The 20,498-nt window shown below is 46.5% G+C and overlaps 1 protein-coding gene across 1 annotated transcript in view; it reads left to right on the forward strand.

The window, feature by feature from the left end:
• Positions 1 to 17,878: 17,878 nt before the first annotated feature.
• The window catches only part of cab39 (calcium binding protein 39), a 68,027-nt gene continuing 65,407 nt past the window's right edge, over positions 17,879 to 20,498 (forward strand). Inside the window, exon 1 of the mRNA XM_080185559.1 lies at positions 17,879 to 18,009. The gene's annotated coding sequence lies outside the window, so the exon portion shown is untranslated. The remainder of the gene's footprint in view (positions 18,010 to 20,498) is intronic.

Consider the following 20,498-nt stretch of genomic DNA (forward strand, 5'->3'; position numbering starts at 1 on the left):
CTCTAGCTAAGAGTGCATGAGAAGGTAACCTGCCCCTAGGTCTACATTAGGCTCCTCCGAACTCAGGCTGGGTGGGAGATCAGGGCAGTGATGGGAACTGATTTGATTTCACTTGATTTATTATTGTCACATGTATTAGTATACAGTGAAAATTATAGTTTCTTGCACTATACAGACAAAACATGCCATTCATAGGGAAGAAAAGGAGAGAGCGCAGAATGTCATGTTACAGTCCTAGCTAGGGTGTAGAGAAAGATCAACTTTCTCTACACCCTTAAGGTTATAAGGTTGGCCCATTCAAAAACCTGATGGCAGCAGTTGTTCTTGAGTCGGTTGGTACGTGACGTCAGACTTTTATATCTTTTTCCCAAAGGAAAAAGGTAGAAGAGAGTATGTCCAGGGTGCATGGGGTCCTTAATTATGCTGGCTGCTTTTCTGAAGCAGCGGGAAGCATAGAAGGCATCAACAGATGGGAGGCTGGTTTGATTGATGGACTGGGCTACATTCATGATCTTTTGTTGTTTCTTATGGTCTTGGGTAGTGCAGGAGCCATACCAAGCTGTGATACAACCAGAAAGGATGGTGCATCTGTAAAGGTTGGTGAGAGTTGTAGTGGACATATTAAATTTCCTTCGCCTCCTGAGAAAGTAAAGGCATTGGTAGGTTTTCTTAACTATAGTGTCGGCATGGAGGGACCAGGATAGGTTGTGTCATAACTTAACTGTGGTATGCTGGTTTGTTAATGAGCAGAGGCTCTACCAGGGGTTATTTTTCCTTTCGCTGTGGGAAGTGGGTGACCTCTCAATTGATGCAATACTTTTTAGCAGTGGTGTTCTAAGACCCAAAAGTTCTCTGTTTCTCTTTTCTCCTCTTTGACCAAGTGTTTGTCTTCAGCCCTAATATCACCTTAACATGTCTCAGCATCAAAGTTCGATAAAGTTTATTTATTAGTCACAAGTGGGCTTTCATTCACACTGAAATGAAGTTACTATGAAAACCTCCTGGTCGCCACACTCTGGCGTCTGTTCAGATACACTGAGGGAGAATTTAGTATGGCCAATTCACCTAACCAGCACATGTTTGGACTGTGGGAGGAAACCGGAGCAGACACAGGGAGAATGTGCAGTCTCCACACAGACAGTGACTGGCCCAAGCTGGGAATCAACCTCAAGAGTCTAGTGCTGTGAGGCAACAGTGCTAACCACTGTACCACCATGCTGCCCCAATGCTTTTGTGAAATTTCTTGAAGAGTTTACTATGTTAGAAGTGCTGTAAAAAGGCAAGTAGTTGTTGTTTGTTATAATTGTATTTTTGTGTTTTGGTTGCTTATGGTTTATGACACAATATTGTGACTGATTGCAGGTGCAAGTTTTAATTCCACCACTATGTGGCAGCCTGAACCTCCACTGTTACTAATTGTATGAATAGACAAGTACTGGCATTTAAATAAATTAATCTTTGCACCATTCCTACATTCAGTAAGGAATATCAATTAGTATTTCTCCTTACACCCCCATTCACTGCCAGATCTCTTAAAATAAAGTGGGTGAGTGGAGGGAGTACACTGGGAGCAAGGCCTTTGCAGGTCGAGGAATCTTTCACAGGCTAGTTTAGGTTGGAATTCTGCTGAAAGGGGGCCCCAGCATAAATTATTTTTGGTTCTAGGCATTGAAGAAGTGCTGCAATGGCATGCATGTGCATATTTTGGAATTAGGATGGGATGATGTCACCCTGCCTGAGTTCCTGGATTTCTGCCAGGAACCTTGCTAATTTATGCCACTGTTTAAAGAATGCATTTTTCTAGAACCACTTCATCAAGACAGAGGTATTTATTTTTAAAAGAGACACATTATCATTGTAGATTTCTTTATTAAACTTTGCTCATATCTTCAGACTCACTGCAGATATCGTCAGGAATTTTGTTCATTCTTGTATTCACACGCCTTTCTCCTACGTACTGCATTACTTCTGGGGGAGCACAGTGGCACAGTGATTAGCACTGCTGCCTCACAGTACCAGGGACCAGGTTTCAATTCCAGCCTTAGGTCACTGTCTGTGTGGAGTTTGTACGTTCTCCCCGTGTCTGCATGGATTTCTTCCAGGTGCTCCGGTTTCCTCCCCCAGTCCAAAGATGTGTGTATTAGGTTGATTGGCCATGTTAAATTGCCTTGCAGTGCAAGGTAAATACATGGGGTTACAGAGATGGTGCCTAGGTGGGTTGTTGTCAGTGCAGACTTGATGGGCTGAGTGGCCTCCTTCTGCACTGTAAGGATTCTATGATTCTTTAGAAAGTATTTGATTTCAACACTATTACTGAGCTAAGGTTAGAGACCCTGCACAATGGGCTTTCCAATCTGAATCCCAAGAAGGGCAATAGCAGGTTCTAGGGGAAAGCAGAGTAACAAAACAGCACTAAAGAAAAGCTGGATGAGCCCAGCAGCAACTATCCAGCAAGAAATGTGGACCCAGAAGCCCTTGCCAAGACATGCCTGGAAGCTCTGACTCAGGGGCTGCACTTCAGTCATCAAATGTTGCAGTTCTCATATCTACTGCAGCCAGATCTGCCACCAGGATTCACAGTACGTACAACTCACTGTGGCCACAGCTCTCAACTTTTACTCTGCAGCACTGCTTCCAAGCTATTTTCCATATCCCTATTTTAGTGCTTGGAAATGAACATGGCCACAGATACCAACAAAGCAGCATTGCGGATCAATTATGGATCAACTTATAATACACCATCGAAATCAGAAAACCCTTGCTTTTTAAAGTACTTGATAAAAATATTACTATTTCATTTACTCCAGTAAGATTCAGCCAAACTGTCCATTTTGCTGGGTGACAGAAGACTGGGTGAATCCCCTACTTAACGCCACCCACTTATAAACTGGAATCAGCTCACTCAGTGTCATTCTTAACACAGGTCATACCAGCTAGAAACAACCAGTGGGGAGGCAAGGCAGCCCCAGCCAGTGCGCAGTTGACTCACCTATCCAACATTCCTGTTGTGCCTAATAGGAATTTATGGCATAGTTTTAATTAAAACTGTCTATTCATGAAAGTTCACTCTTTCACACTCTGCTGCAGGAAGCTCATGCTATGAGAAGACTAAAAGTGATATCGTCCCCTTTCAGATTCGATCATGTACTAATTAGGAAGCTTTGTTGTTGTCGACTGTCCTTCAATTCGAGGATGGTGCCTCCTCAGTGTTTTGTGTTTTTTTCCCATGGGTTTTCATGTCGCTGACAGGCTGATTCTCAACCAGCACATCTTCGGTCAGATGGGCAGTATGTCTCATAAGGGAGTGGGGTACAGAATTTTCTTTCTTTTTCTCCTGTTGCTTTGCCTCATCATTAAGACATTGCGATTCAAAGTGTGATGCACCTTTGTGGACAGGTTGTTGCCATTTTGAATGATGGGTAGCAAACTCCTCCCAGTCATTAACGTCAAAGTTGCCATGCCTTTCTAGGAGAGCTTCAGAGTATCTTTGAAGCATTTTCTTTGGCCTCACCTGGAACATTGGCCATTTTGAATGGACCTGGCAGGGAGATCGCCCATCAGAAGTGTCTAGTCTGTTGGAGCTGGTTTTCAGAATTTTGGCTGAATGCTTGTGAATTTAGCTTCAAGAAGCATTTGGTTGACAATCCTCTCATTGAAACCAGAGGATGCGGCTGAAGCGTTACTGATGAAATTTCTTAGCGCCCTTATGTGTAACTGATACACATTCAAGGTCTTACCGCAGTGTAAGAGTGTGGATTGACAACTGTTCTGTACACTAGGACTTTTGTTGACATGTGAATATCTTTATTGTCAAACACTCACTGCCATTGTTTGTACTATCAGAATGGTTAGTCCCAATTTAAATAATTTGCAGCAGAAAGCTTTTTATGAACTTAAAAATAAATATGATCTATTAACACATGGGACTATACGGTGGCGTAGTGGTTAAAGCTGCTGCGCACAGCCCCAGGGACCCGGATTCGATTCTGATCTCGGGTGTCTTCTGTGTGGAGTTTGCACATTCTCCCTGTGTCCATTGGGTTTTCGCCAAATGTTCCAGTTTCCAGGTTGGGTGGATTGTCCGAGGTCAATCGGCCCATGGCTTGTCTGTGAGTGGGAGTATGTGCCCTGTAATGGATTGGCTGTCAGGATAGGTTCCAACTCCCAGGAATTTTGAATTGAAGTGGTAAAGTGAAACATTAGCTCACATTTGACCTGGAAATTTAACAGTGACATCTCACACACACTATCATGCACACAAATGCTAGATACAGATAGAGAAAAAAAGCAATATGTTTATAATTCATAATTATTTTTGTCTCTTTTGAAGCAGACCTGTAGTTTCTTAGATGAATTAATGCTTTGATTGGAATGGAGACCTTGTAAAGTGGAGAGTTTTCAGTAATTTGCAAGGTTGCTTGTGGTTGAATTGCCAGGAGGTTGGCTACCTGGTCAACTTGAAGCTCGAACAGGTTGGGGAGAATCCTCCACCAGCTTTCAAGACATTGTTTTACCTTGGCTGCTTGGTTGTCTTGTAGCTGATTTGATGGGTTGTCTGGTGATGTTTCAGAATCTGCCATGGTGTTCTTTGAACTAACAACTTTTGCAGCTATTCTTTTAAAAGAAATGGTTTAACCACATAACCTGTGATACGTCCAAAGTTCTCCTCCCAAAAAAGGTGGTGGATTGGGCTGATACACATCCTATGTTGCAGTCTTTCATACCTGAGTGTTTGAGACGTCCACATTCTTTGTTTGGATGTGGAACCATCACAAAACAGTAAAAGGTTAATGGGATTGATTTCCTACTTGTCTACCACCTACGGAGTTTTGATGTCTCTGTTGTCCCTGAAAAAAGATGAGTTTTATTTATTTGTTCATAGGATGTAGGCATTGTTGATTAGGGTAGCATTTATTGCCCATCCCTACTTGTTCTTGAGAAGATGGTGTGCTGTCTTCTGTGAAGAGATCTCTGCAAACTCCAATATCTGTACATTTTGGTCCATTCTTAAACAATGAGATACATGAATCTCCCCAATGAGTGTGAGTCCTGCAGTCAAATCATTACTTAATCAGGTATTGGCCATGGTATGTATTGTTTAACAATTTAAATGCCAAAGAAGTTACATGGTATGCTATAGAACTTAAGAGGTTTTGGTGTCCATTTTAAAACAAAATAGTCTTAAGTGTGTAATATCTTTATGACTGTAAAGGGCATGATATGTATCCATGGTAGTCAGTTTAGTTTTGACATAAAGGTGACTAACGTTGAAGATTTTCCATCTAGGCAGTATTGAATACTGACACCAGAGGGCAGTTAATCTTTGAAAAGGTGAATAACTACTGTCAGGTAGATTGTAAATTGTTATGGGGGCTATCACACAATCTTGTTTCACCCCAGACCAGATTGTGAAGGCATCTGTTTCAGATCTCCCACTTTAGACAATAGCAGTCAAGTCATCATGACACAATTTTTAAAAATTCAGTCATGTGAATGGGGCTAGCATTTATTTCTGATCCCTAATTACCCTAGTACCGAATGGCTTGCTCAGCCATTTCAGACTGTAGTTGAGAGTCAACCACATTGCTGTGGCTCTAGAGTCAAACGTACCCCAGACTTAGCAAGGATGGCAGATTTCCTTCCCTGAAGAACATTAGTGAACCGGATGGGTTTTCATAACAATTGACAATGGTTTCATGGTCATCATTAGACTTTTGATTCCAGATGTTAATCTGGAGTATGGGAAATAGGGATATACAGAAAGGTGAGATATAGTTTTCAAACTTCACCGAAATGAACAATGAAATGAATGACACTGACCCAGTTTGCTGTTATCCAGCAGTTTCTGTATTGACATTGGTGTTCAAGATGAGGGCACCCATCAGCTGGGTATAATGATGGATGCTATGGTAGGAAGGATTGTTGCTTCTGCAGTGGTGAGCAGAACTATTTATTTATCATTTTCTGCTATAGGGCTCTGGCAGCTCAAGTGTCGCTGTCTCTTGCTCTTCCTTTTCATTGTCATCTTCCTCAATGTTGCCTTCATCTTGCTGCTTCACCTCACCCTTCCAACAATTGCCCTTAATTAGCAGGGTGAAATTTTGGACATAGACATTCAGAGTCACAATGGTTGTCACGCTGATAGGAGTGCTCTGTGTGTCTGGGCACTGGGCCATTCTTGTTAGTGCACTCCATATCTCTCAATCACTGCCTCCTGGTGAAACCAAGCTTCTGGGAATCCTTCTCACTGATACTGAGATCAGTCATTGTGTTGCAGAGAATCTGGAAGCTGCAAGCCCTCTATGACCTCTTGTGTTAGCAGCTTCGGGTCACTGCACAGAGAGGCAAAGCATTTCCCATACTGGGATTTAGGAAGGCTGCATATCTCAGCAATTTAACATCATCACTCTTGTGGGTTTATCCTTTGCTCATCTTGTTGGATGCAAACTGTACCAGTAAACAAAGATTGTGGGTACTGTTGAGCTGGGATGAATGCATGGCCCACTCATTCATAGCACAGCTCTCAGTGAGTCACTCTCTCTCTCACTCAGGCACCGAACACATTCCAAGCACCAGCTCTCTCAGTCTCAATACTGCTTAGTCACTCACAGCTTAGTCTCGCTGTCACTCACTCACTCAACTCACACAACTGCCTCCCCATCTGATAACAACTATCCATCTGTCCCACCCATAGTCCCAACTTCATTTCTCACAGTCACAGCCCTCTCTCTCATGCACATAGCTCACACACACACTTCACAGCTCTCTCACACACACAGCCCTCACACACTCATCAATATCATACTCTCACAGCCCTCCCACTCTCACACAGCCTTAGCATTCATTGCAAGGCTGGCAGAAGTCGGGAACTCTGGATGACTAGGGATATTGAGGCCCTGGTCAAGAAGAAGAAAGAGGCACATGACATGCATAGGCAGCTGGGATCAAGTGAATCTCTTTATAGGGGGTGTAGGAGTAGAGTTAAGAGAGAAACCAGGAGGGCAAAAAGAGGACACAAAATTGTTTTGGCAGATAAGGCAAAGGAGAATCCAAAGAGCTTCTACAAATAAATAAACGGCAAAAGAGTAACAAGGGAGAAAGTAGGTCCTCTTAAGGATCAACAAGGTCATCTATGTGCGGATCCACAAGAGATGGATAAGATCCTAAGTGAATATTTCTCATCAGTATTTACTGTTGAGAAAAGCATGGATGTTAGGGAATTTGGAGAAATAATGATGTCTTGAGGAGGGTACACATTACAGAGAAGGAGATGTTGGAAGTCTTAAAGTACATCAAGGTAGATAAATCCCCAGGACCTGATGATGTGTATCCCAGGACGTTGTGGGAGGCCAGGGAGGAAATTGTGGGTCCCCTAGCCGCGATATTTGAATCATCAATAGTCACGGGTGAGGTGCCTGAAGATTGGAGATGACAAATGTTGTGCCTTTGTTTTGAAAGGGCTGCAGGGAAAAGCCTGGGAACTATAGGCCAGTGAGCCTCATATCTGTGGTGGGCAAATTTTTGGGAGGTATTTTGAGAGACGGGATCTACAGACATTTAGAAATGCAAGAACTGATTAGGGACAGTCAGAATGGCTTTGCGAATGGAAAGTCATGTCTCACAAATTTAAAACATGAATTTTTTGAAGGGATAACCAAGAAGGTAGATGAGGGCAGTGCTGTTGATGTTGTTTACATGGATTTTAGCAAGGCCTTTGACAAGGTACCGCATGGTAGGTTGTTGCACAAAGTTAAACCTCACAAGATCCAGGGTGAAGTATCTAAATGGATACAAAATTGGCTTCTTGACAGAAGCCAGAGGGTGGTTGTAGAGAGTTGTTTTTCAAACTGGAGGGCTGTGACCAGCAGTTTGCCTCAGGGATCAGTGCTGGGCCCACTGTTATTTGTCATTTATATTAATGAATTGGATGAGAATATAGGGGGCATTGTTAGTAAGTTTGCAGATGACATAGTGGACAGTGAAGAAAGTTATCTCCAATTGCAATGGGATCTTGATCAATTGGGACAGTGGGCTGATGAATGGCAGATGGAGTTTAATTTAGACAAATGCAACGTGATGCATTTTGGTAGATTGAACCAGGGCAGGACCTACTCAGTTAATGGTAGGGCATTGGTAGAATTACAGAACAAAGAGATCTAGGGGCACATGTTCATAGCTTCTTGAAACTGGAGTCACAGGTGGTCAAAGTGATGAAGAAGGCATTTGGCATGCTTGGTTTCATCAGTCAGAATACTGAATACAGGAGTGAGGACTTCTTGTTAAAGTTATACAAGACATCGGTAAGGCCACACTTGGGATACTGTGTGCAATTCTGATCACCCTATTACAGAAAGGATATTATTAAACTATGAAGAGTGCAGAAAAGATTTATTAGGATGCTACCGGGACTTGATGGATTGAGTTATAAGGAGAGGCTAAATAGACTGGGACTTTTTTCTCTGGAGCATAGAAGGCTGAGGGGTGATCTTATAGAGGTCTATAACATAATGAGGGCCATAGACAAGGTAGATAGTCAATATTTTTTCCCAAAGTTAGGGGAGTCTAAAACTAGAGGGCATAGGTTTAAGGTGAGAAGGGAGAGTATAACAGTGTCCAGAGGGACAATTTTTTCACACAGAGGGTGGTGAGTGTCTGGAACAAGCTGTCAGAGGTAGTAATAGAGGCAGGTACAATTTTATCTTTAAAAAAGCATTTAGACAGTTACAAGGGTACGATGAGTATAGAAGGATATGGGCCAAATGCAGGCAATTGGGATTAGCTTAGGGGTTTTAAAAAAAAAGGGCAGCATGGACAAATTGGGCCGAAGGGCCTGTTTCATGCTGTAAATCTCTATGACTCTCTCACATATGCAGCTCTCTCACACACACAGCTCTCCCACACACTGACAGTTCTCACTGACTCATCACTCTCACTCACTGCTCTCACACACTCACAGCTCTCACATTCTCTCAAACACACTCAACAAATCTCACATTTTATCATACACACACACGCGTGCGCACACACACACACACACACACACACACACACACACACACTCATAGCTGTCTCTCTTTCACACAAATGGCAGAATTTTATGACTTCATTGCATGTGTTTTTTGGCAAGGAAATGTTGTAAAATCGGGAGTGAGCCGACTAACAGGGATGGCACCCGTTTTTGTACCTATTCCCATCATACCAAAAAATGGGCACAATTGGGAGTTTGCCCGAAACAGGTGGAACATCAATTTGCATCTTTTTGTGTTAATGTCATTAGCGAGCTTCACTGGCAATCATCTGACTGCACTTGCCTTAATTACCTTGTTTGCTACAGCTACAACCAGAGAGTAAAACACCTTCTCTATAAAGATCTGCTGCAGGAACTGGAGCAAGGAGGTAGGTCTCTGTTTTAAGCTGCTCTCTGTTCCAGGGAGAGGAGAAAAGTAAAGTTTATTTATTAGTTACAAATAGGCTTACATTAACACTGCAATGAAGTTACTGTGAAAATCCCCTAGGATTCATGGTGGCCATATTGCAGTTCAGGAGACAGACTGCGTGTCGGTGTTGGCGGGGGTGCGTTTGGAGGCTGTTGTTGCTCATGAGTCTGACTTCAGCCTTTCAGTGCTGACTCAGGTCTGAGCGCTGACCTTGGGTCTTAATGCTGACTCTGGGTCAAAGTGCTAGCAGCAACAGGAAACGTTGGAGATGGGGGAATGGGCTGGAAAGTCTCAGAATTGGCAGTGTTGCAGTCTCGGGACTTGTAAAGCAGTGCTGTTCTGTGCCCGTTGGGCACCACAGGGGCTGAGGTGCCTTATAGACCTCGATAATCACGTTTTGATTTGACTCGTCTTACGTTTCCTTTGTACTTTTTGTTTCCGTTCGGGCCGTTCCCCCTCCTTTTGGGGAGCCGCCCTGTTTTTCTTTGTCCGAACGTAATTTAAGTTTGTTTACTTGGTTCGACCTGCAAGAACTGTAAAGCAGTGCTACTGCTTCAGCATGTGCTCTGAATGGGGGTGTGTGGGGGGGGGGGGGGAGTTGCAGGGGGGCCTGTGTTGCCTTTCTGGGGGACTAGAGGGGGTGGGGAATTTGGAGCGTGTGTTGCTTGTCTGGGGGTGGTGAGGGGGAGAAATTGGGGAATGTATGTGGCTTGTCTGGGGGCTAATCAGAGACAAATTGGTCACAGCTGTGGGGTGCAGTAACATTTATTGGTGGCAATAAAAGTGCCATCAAACTAAGTGCTCATACTTAACAAGTGCAAGTGAAACTTAACAGTGCCTGATTACTCTAACTGGTGTGCTCCCTCACCCATGCTGTCCCAGTGCTGCTACAATTTCTTTGCTTTATGTGGCCTACCACTGTGTCTCGTGTCTCCCCAGGGTGCACATTGGAGGTGGAAGTAGCCACTACCTACTGTGATGCCCTTGGCGATTATACTCTGGAGGACCTGGACCTTGAAGGCCCCAGCCGACTTCCATGTGTCACAGACGTTTCCATACCACCCTATGCATCCCACTGCCCCTGAGATGCCCTGATGTCAGGAAGAGGACAGTCAGAAGGTGTAACCACTGCTGCAGTCTCCTGGGTGGAAGGCCCCAGTACGGTTTCCAGCCTTTCCTCCTTCCTCAGATTTCCTGTGGGACCCTGGGTCACTTCATGGGATGGTGGTGCTTCTGCAGTGAGCTCCAGAAGATCTGGCATCACCTGGCCCTGCCTGTCCTGGAGACCCTCTGCATCCTATCCATGATGGTTGAGCACTCTGCAATGGCCAGCTGAGTCTGGGGCCACCTGTTAATTGCAGCAGCAAGTGCCCTTTGAGACTGGGCTATGTTATAAGATCCTGAGCCACGACTCTCTGTGAGTAGGCCATGTTCTCAAGTGCTGCTGCCATAGACTGCTATGTCTCTGCACTATCCCACTTGGTCTTGTTCAAGCTCTCGATCCTCTCAGCCATGGACTGTAGAATCTCGATAAGACTGTTGAGGCCCTGAGTTGTGGCCTGCTGTGACTCAGCCATGGCCCTGTGGGAGTAAGCCATGGCTTGCTGTGACTTGGCCATTGCTTGGATCCTGATACTCATGATGAGGATTTCCTGCCCCAAGCTTTCCACTGCACACACCACTCTTGCAGTGTTGGCCTGGGAACCACACAAGACAGGCAATAGCTGGACTGTCTGAAAGCTTTGGGACTTCTCCCAACAGCCTCACAGTTGGTCCAGTGTGACCGTCAGCCCCTCCTGCATTTGCTGGTTCTGTTGCTGCATCTTCAGCAGCTGAGGGAGAAGTGATCTCAGAGGCCCAGAATGTAGCCTGGGGCCAACTGAGTCCTCGCCTTTGGCAAGCCCTCACATCGCAGAGGCCTCGGACATTCCCTCCTCCACCCGATTGTATATCAGCAGATGTGCGGTGCATCTCAGAGGGTGACCCAGATGCCTCACCACTAACTTAACCCACTGATGTGAACGTCTCTGGGATGGTGAACTGCAAGTTGGAAGATGCATGAAATTGGTGGTGGCCTTGGCGGTCTCATCGGTTTCCTCCGAGGAGTCTTCTGAGCTGTCAGGTGGGTCCATAGCATTTGGGTCCCTTTCTGCAACACAGGGCATAACGTTAAGTAAAAGGGAGAGACAAGGATCTGGGTTGCATACGAATTATTTTGGATATCTCTAATGAGTAGAGAATTGGCGCATGCTCACTTCTGTGCCCCAGCCCGACCTGGCTGTCACCGATCACACGGATCCCCTCCCCTCCTGCAAACTCCAATTTCCCCTTCCCAAAATGGGTGAGGGCATGGATATTGGGTGCACCACCTGCTGGCTGTGCCCTCTCCTGTATGTTATGGGCATTCATCTCCTGCGGGGACAGAAGGGACCATGAAAAATCTGATCTCATGAGTCCAGGAGGGATCAAGGGGTGGCCCTCAGAAGGCAAGATTTGTAAGACTTTTGGGTAGAGGGGTTGGAGGTCAGGGGCTGGAAGCATACAGTGTACTGAGGGTGGGGGGATCTGAGGATCACTTAGTGGAAAGATGCTAGGTCAGGTATAACATCCTTGCTCCTCGGATTAGGTTGTTCAGTTTCCTTGCCAGTGCTGTCGCACTGATATATGCTGCCACTGCCTCCCAGGCCACATTGTTATCCCTTCCCCACGGGCAACATCCCACTGGGAGAAAAGAGTGTCCTGCCTTGCCTCCACCGCTTCCAGCAATCAACTGAAATCTCCATCGGGAAAACAGGAGACCACCTTTCTGCATTCCCTGTCTGTCTGTCCACCCTTAGTGCTTTAATGGAGCTTTCCCCTTGTTAGACAGATTAGCTGCAGACAGCAGACAGTTTGGGTGAGTCACGTACCCTTTAGAGCATCCCTGTCAGTTTAATGCAGTTTTCCTTGTTGTCATAGAGAGGAAGCCAAATCAGTGCTTACATGTGTACTGATTTGGGGTGGGGGTGGGGGAGGAAGAAATGTGCTTCAGATGATCAGTGCAGGGGAGTGAGAGAGGTCATGTCACTCAGCAATCGGAGGGGTGGGGGGGGTGGGCGTTCAGGGAGATGATGAAAGGGGCCACGTGTGAGGGGGTCTTGGGGTGAAGGAACAGGCAAGAGGGTGGTTAGGGGAATCCCCAATGCCCGTGGGGGAGGGCAGGCTGTACCTGTCCCGGGGCGGTTCTGCCAGGACAGCTAGTGTTTTGGTGTTTTTTTTTCTGTGCATGTGGAGTTTGTGTCTCTGATCTGAGCTGTTGGCTTGCTGGTGAGTTAAGCCCCCCTACTGCTTCTAGCAGCTAGAAACTGTCTAGCCCATTTTTTTCAATCTCTAAATCCATAAAATTGGGAGTAAAACTGAATCAACAACTCCCCCTCCCAATCTTTCTCTCTTGCTATCTCTCTCTGTCACTTCCTGTATAGTGCGCACATTCACTCGCTACATGTTCTCCCAAAATATTTCTAAGTGTCATAGTCCACCGACAGTGCACTGAAAGTGCTGTCACATGAAAGACACCATTATGGAGTCTCCAGGCATGAGACTCACAGAATCATTGAATCCCTACAGTGCAGAAGGAGGCTATTCGGCCCACCAAGTCTGCACTGACCACAATCCCATCCAGGCCGTATATCCATAACCCCACATATTTACCCCGCTAATCCCCCTAACCAGGGTTAATTTAGCATGACCAATCAACGTAACCTGCATACCTTTGGACTGAGAGGAAACCGGAGCACCCGGAGGAAATCCACACAGATATGGGGAGAATATGTAAACTCCACACGAACAGTGGCGCGAGGCAGGAATTGAACCCAGGTCCCTGGCACTGAGGCAGCAGTGCTAACCACTGTGCTGCCCAACTCGCCAGAAATGGCTATCACTGTGTGCCATTAATAAGGGGAAACTGCATTAAAATACTTCCTCTACACTCGCAGCCAGGCACGTCGGTAACATGGCACAAAGGAGGGAGATCTTGGATGACTGCTAAATGCTGTGGATGAGGGGCGCATCACATTATACCCCCAGAAGAGGAGACGACCACAGAGCAGGAACACCAATGCAGCTTGGGAAGTGGTGGCCAGAGTGGTTAAAGCCTGCGGGCTGATGCTGGGACCAGTGTCCAGTGCCACAAGAGAATGAATTACCTTTCATCGGGCTACAAAGGGTGAGTGTCCATCCATTTCATTTTGGCAGCAGTCCTGTCCATCACACTGGAATGTCCACCTTGACATACTCCCTGACACCCCACAGCTGTCCAGCATCCTCATTAAATCCCTCTGATGCCCCCCCCCCCACCCCATCACAACCCCTGTCTGTCCAGGTATGACACTGAGCTATGCCACCCATGCCATCCCTCAAAATCTTCCCGGGCTCACCAGCCATCATAAGCCCTCATGTCTTTGCAGAATAAGATGGCCCATAACCTCAGAGCAGGAGAAGACGGGTGGTAGTGCTCCCAAACTGTGCATCCTAACCCCCCTTTGAAGAACATGCCAATGGGTTTGCAGGGAAGCAGCCTGAGAGGGCTGTGATGTTGGGGTGTGCCACAGATCTGAGGATCCACAAAACCTTGATCCATTTAAGTCAAAAACTGCCCAAATAATTGTCCCTATCTTGCATTTACCCATGTATCTTCTTAGGCAGGAGCAAAGCCAGATAAGGCTGGGCCCTTAGGAGTCAGCACCCTCCCCTGCAGGCCCCCTCCCCCACCCCACGACCCCTGCCAACACCTCGGAGGAGAGCTCCAAGGAAAGCACCAACCGGGCTCGGAGACATCAGCTGCACCATCCACCAGTGCAGAGAGACACATCTGGGTGGGTAGAATTAGCAGAGAGACTTTGAGATTACTTTCTGGTGAGCACCATACAGTTGCTGGTGCACAACAGGTGGAGGCAGAAATGTATGAGGGATTGGGCAGGCAGAGGACTGCCAGATCCAAGGATATAGCTGGCCCCCAGCCAGATGTTGGGCTGATGCATAAAGTGCCCATGAAGCTGCTGGAGATGAAGAAGCAGAGCCGGGGTCTGCAGGAGGTGGAGTCGGAGATCTTCTAGCAATTGCAATGCTACTTGGAAGAGCCCCACAGCTTTCAGATGAAGGACATGGTGACGACATTGTGTGGCATCCAGGCCAACACTGCAAGAGTGGCCTAGGGCAGGAAACAGTAACCATGGGTGGTAGTGTTCAAAGCATGGCCGAGTCACTGAGAGCCATAGCTGAAGGTCTGGGGACCATGCCTGCAACCCAACGGGTGATTGCAGAGGGTTTCCAGAGTTTGGCCCAGTCTCAGAGGGCCATGGCTGCATGCCTTGAGAGCATGGCCAGTCTCAGAGGGCAATTGCTGAGGGGCTCTAGAGGTTGGCTCAGTCTCAGGGCAAATAATGTTAAAGTTTATTTATTAGCGTCGCAAGTAAGGCTTACATTAACATTGCAATGCAGTTACTGTGAAATTCCCTTAGTTGCCTCAGTGCAGTGCCTGTTCGAACAATGCCCCTAACCAGCATGTCTTTCAGAATGTGGGAGGAAACTGGAGTACCGAGAGGAAACCAAGGCAGATACGGGGGGAACATGCAAACTCCACACAGACGGTGATCCAAGCTGGGAGCTGAACCCGTGTTCATAGCACTGTGAAGCAGTAGAGTGAACCACTGCGCTACCATGCCACCCCAAACTGCTAATGGCATCCATAGCTTGATCCAGAGTCTGAGGGCCATTGCTGAGGGGTCACACAATATGTGCAGATGTGTTTGGGCCTTCAGGACTGGCAGTAGCAGGTGATGCATCGTGTGGACGCTGGAGCTCACTCCAGCTGCTCCTGCATCTTATGGTGTGTCCCAGAGGCCCCCGAGCACCCTGAGAGAGAAGAAATTGCTGGAGCTCATGGCAACCGAATCCCTACTTCCTAACACTGCGCATCTCTCAGGCAGCAGGCTGAACAAAGTGCCATGGTTTTTGGGTAAATGACTTGGGTCACTTGTCGGGCTCCTCTTCTAGTTTTGTTAAAGGAATTAAACTAACTGTTGTGGGGTTTTTTGCACATTTTGTCCTGACAGCTTCACTCTGCATCACACTTGTAAATAACCCTTCCGATTGCACCTGTAACATTCATAATTTCTGCATCAGCGAGCTTCTTGAGAATGTTCTCCCCCACATTGAAAACAAGCTTCTGACCTCACTGATGTCACCCCTCTTTCAGGCTCTGCTGCACCCACATTTGGGCTATTCATCACAACAGCCATTTCCTGCCATAAATGGTTTCTCTTTGCTTGGCACTTCTTGCAACTTGCTCTGCCCGGTTCAGTGCAATGAGCCCCCTGGGCCAACTTCAGAGCTTTTTCTCAAGAGATTTTGGTATCAGCCTCTAAATTCTTTGGTGTGGTGAGGTTATTTATGCCACAGACCAAATGGTCTCTCAACGTTTTTCTTAAAGCTGAATTTGCAGTGTTTTCTTTATCTTTTCAATCTGGACACAAAACCTGAGTCCTTTTTCCTGGCTCCCAGACTGCTGAATGAAATTCGTATCTCAACATAATGGCTCGAAGGGCCAGATGGCCTACTCCTGCTCCTATTTCTTATGTTCTTATGTTCTTATGATTGAGGTTTGGGGGTTGAAATGCTTTTTTTACTGATTCATCCATCTGCTCAAAAAACAGTGGGCGGAACTTCGCCAAAGAAAAAATGGCACAGTGACAGAATCTGACTGAAAACTGGTGTGTTTCTCTCCAGGTAAACTGGCAGGTTTTCTCTCCAGATCTTCTGATAGTGTCGAGAATAAGCAGGGGCATATGTGTTTCACACAGTCATTTTGAGCAGCTGGATCTAAAAGCTTGTGCTCTGAAAAAATGCTCTGAAACCTTTTGGCTTTGCTACCTAATACAACTCCCACTCATTTGATGAAGGGGCAGTGTTTCAAAAGCTTGTGGCTTTGCTACCAAATAAACTTGTTGGACTTTAACCCGGTGTTGTGAGACTTCTTACTCTAAAAACATCAGCAAAGCCAACTGCATAGAAGTCAGGGTGATTTTTCTTAAAGGGTGCTCTGATTAGAACAAAAAATAACCTTCCCTCATCTCAGCACGGATGTACCAGGGCGCCCCCTCCCCCAATCCCTTACCATCCCCTCCCCTGCCCCCCTCCCCCCCGAATTGAACATCAAAACTACGAAGAAGCAAGTACACACGCATTATAGTGCTTTCTGTTGGAAAAATTGAACCATTTGACCCAGGGGTAGAGAACTGTGGACAGTATATTGAAATGCAGCATTACTCCTTGGGTAGCAAATCAAGGACAACTGAGGGAAAGCAAAAGGTTATTCTTCCCACAGTCTGTGGTCCACAGACTTACAGCTTAGTAAGATGTTTAATGTCGTCCGATGCTCCTGAAACACTGGGGCCAATTTTCATCCTGCATTCGCGATCAGGGAGAACAATGACATGAGGTGAAAATCAGGAAATGCAATTCTCTCTAGAGAGATCACGTTCCGCAATTTTTTCTGCCCATCGCCAGTAACGTCGCAAGGTTCACATCCACAATGGGCAATAATCTCATTTTAACGTATTTACATAAAATTTAGTTAGCAGGTCCCCTGCCATATTATCCCCTCTCGCTGTATTTTCAAACCTCACTGACATGTCACATTGGCAAGGTTTACAACAGTTTTGCGTCTTATACGATCCCTTCAGGGCGCAAAAGACAGTATCGCCCCGGGGGGAGGGGGGGGGGAATGTCAGGGCCAATCTGGTAGTGCCAATTGGGTTGGCAGTGCCAGGGACTGCCCATAGTTGCAGCCTTATTGGGGAGAGCATGCACTCAGTGGGGGGAGGAGATACCAGCGATGATCAGGGATGGGGTGGGCGGGTGGAGATGGAGATGCTGGTGATGATGGGGGGGTGCGGGGAAAGGACAGTGGAGTGAAAGGGAAATGCTGGCAAAATTCAAGAGGGAGATGCAAGTGATGCTCTGGGGTAGGAAAAGGCAGATGGCAGCAGTGATCGAGGACGGGAGACAAGGAGGGATGCCGGTGATGGAGGAAGAGAGTGACACCGGCAATCATATCCTCGTTGCCAGTGTAATAAATCGAGGCTAACTCAATGTGGCTCAAAGTACTAAAGGCTTTATTACCAGTGATAACTAGTTATTTACAAACAAGAGTATGACATGACTAACAATGAGGCTAAGGGTCCTCCCCAACCCGGAACACACTCCATTGGCTCAGCCTCCCTCCTCAACACTTCATAGGCTGCTGCCCAATCACGTGGCCAGCTCGCTCCGTGAAGGACCACGTGACCCCAACTCATGTTCATTCACAAACTCCGGCCCTGGGCGGGGCTGGCACCGTGACGTCATCGCGCACCAGCTGACGCAAGGGTCCGCCCCGCCCGCCCCGTGTCTGGAGAGAAGGAAGCGGCGGAAAAGCAGCGGCGGCGGCAGAGGAGGAGGAGGCCGGAGCGGGGGGTGGGGGAAAGACAGAGACAGCGCCGAGCAGGCCGCACGGAGAGAGGCGCAGGCCCCAAAGGAGAGGAGCCAGAAAGGGGTGAGTCACCACCGACTGTGGACGGCGCTGCGGCCCGGGAGGAGGCCCCCACCACGCCCCCACCCCGACCCCACTGGGGGCCGAGGCTCGGCCCTGCGGCCTAGTCACCGGCCGCCGGCGGAGGGGGGGGGGAGAGAGAGGGGATGTGTGTCGGTGGAGGGGAAACCCCCTCTCCCCTCCCCCCCCCCCCCCCCCGGCCAGTTGAAGCCCCTAGGCTGTTGGTTTGATTGTTGATGTGCCCGTTCTGGCCGGGACGGGAAGGCGGGCGAGGGGAGGAGGGTGTCTGACTCTGGGCCGCCTGCCACTGGGACTGTTGCTGCTCTTCGGCTGACTTTGCACCTGTCTCATTTCGGCTGCTTCATTGTCGCGCAAACTGCAGCACGGTCTGATATTCCTACACAGGGGAGGGGATCTTACAACACAACCACATAATAAACAGGCAGCTCAACAACACAGGAGAGGCACCGAGCTGACTTAAAGTCACCTCTACACTCAGCGATATCTCTCTTCCCTTTAAAACCATTCATTTCAAATCCATGTTGCCTGTACTCTTGCAGGTAGTTCCACGGGGCAGTCGTGCTCAGACTGCAATGCTGCTTCTTCCTCTCGGGTTACGACTGACCTCAAGAGTTACTCCGTTTATGCCGTTTCATTTGCAGATGGAAAATTCGATGGTGTCAAATTTAGAAACGCCTGTTCAAAAAGTTGCAAAGTTTTGATTAACAAGGAACTAAAATTTGATGCTCAGATTTTGTCAATTTTGGTCACTTCATATTTTAATTTTTTGGCACCACAAGATCTATGAAATAATAGATGAACTCTAAAGAATATTTGCAAGCACCCCGTATTGATATCCTCAATTATTTCACTCTTGTACTCGCTGTATTTTGTATTCCAAACATCTACATTGAGTTGATTTTTTTCCCTTTAAATGCGTTGTTAATAGAGGATGCGTTGATTTTTGGGACGACACGGTAGCACAGTGGTTAACACTTCTGCTTGATAGTGCCAGGGTTTGATTCCCAGCTTGGGTCACTGGAGTTTGCACATTCTCCGTGTGTCTGCGTGGGTTTCCTCTGGTTTTCCCCCCACATTCTGAAAGACGTGCTGTTAGGTGCATTGACCCAAACAGGTGCTGGTCTGCGGCTAAAAGGGGGGTTTCATAATAACTTCATTGCAGTGTTAATGTAAGCTTTTCTTGTGACTAACTCAACTTTACTTTATTATTTAGTGAAGGGACGGCTTGTAACTGCTGAAATTCCTTCAGATTTTGCTAGAATTATGGAGATTAATATGCACGTCAGTTCTTTGTAGCTGGAAGTCATCTTTGTCAATTCAATTAAGTAAAAAGGATTAATTTAGAATTTTTCGCAAGTGTATCCTGCCTGTTACTGCACTCTAATTTGCATTTTTTTTCAGTATGCGAGTGATTGAGTACTGGCAGAGATTAGAGCTGCCTACAATCTGCGGGAAGGTTTTAAAGTTTAGTTTGAGCTAGAGTCCAGAATATTGCATTTCAATCCACTTAGTTACAGCAGGTATGGTGGCACAGTGAATAACACTGTTGCCTCTCAGTGTCAGGGACCTAGATTTTATTCTTGCCTTGTATGACTGTGGGGGATTGCATGTACCCCCCATGTCTGCGTGGATTTCCTTCTGCAGTTCAAAGATGTGTAGGTTAGGTGAATTAGCTGTGGTAAATTCTCAAGGTTATGGGAATAGGGCAGGGGATGGGCCTGGGTAAGATGCTATTTCAGAGAGTTGGTGCAGACTCAGTGGGCCCAATAGCCTCTTTCTGCACTGAATGGATTCTATGATCCATGTGTCTATTGACTTGGAGGTGGTGAAACTTTCTAGTTTGAATTGCACAATTTGCTAATAGCATGTACCAGCTGATACGTATAGTGTACGGGGGTAAATAGTGTTTTAAAGTTGTAATGTTTGTATTGTAGATCTAAGATTTGTTAAGGAATGTTTGATTAGTGTTGATAGGCGATTATCACAAAGAGTCAAACACAACGCCATTGTCTAGTTTTGTCACTCTACTGCCTGTGCGTGCGCGAGAGCTTATGCTTTGTGGGTTGATGCAGGATATGAGGGCTACTATGTCCAGTTCCACATTACTGTCCTCCCCTTACGAATATAATGCAACATGGTGCACATGGAACCTGTTTAAGCCTTGTACAATTTTGTGGTTTTTAGTGTATTGCAAATCAGCCCGTCTCCATTTTTGGGAAATTTCTGAATAGCCCATTTGAGGGAAAATTCTGGTATAGTGTGAAAATGTTGTACAACTTATTAATAGATACACAAGTTAGGTTGATAACTATTGACACTATTGACACTATTCACACTATTGACTTCAGTTTAATTGTAGCAGCAAGAAATGTTAATGGAGCTGCTGACGTGGATTAATTTAACTTCAAGTATAACCTGAGCGCCAGAGACAAGATTTATTCATCGGAACTGCACTTTTACATTGCAAAAAG

The sequence above is a fragment of the Carcharhinus amblyrhynchos genome, chromosome 3, assembly GCF_965287045.1.
Source record: "Carcharhinus amblyrhynchos chromosome 3, sCarAmb.v2.hapA, whole genome shotgun sequence".
NCBI lineage: Eukaryota > Metazoa > Chordata > Chondrichthyes > Carcharhiniformes > Carcharhinidae > Carcharhinus > Carcharhinus amblyrhynchos.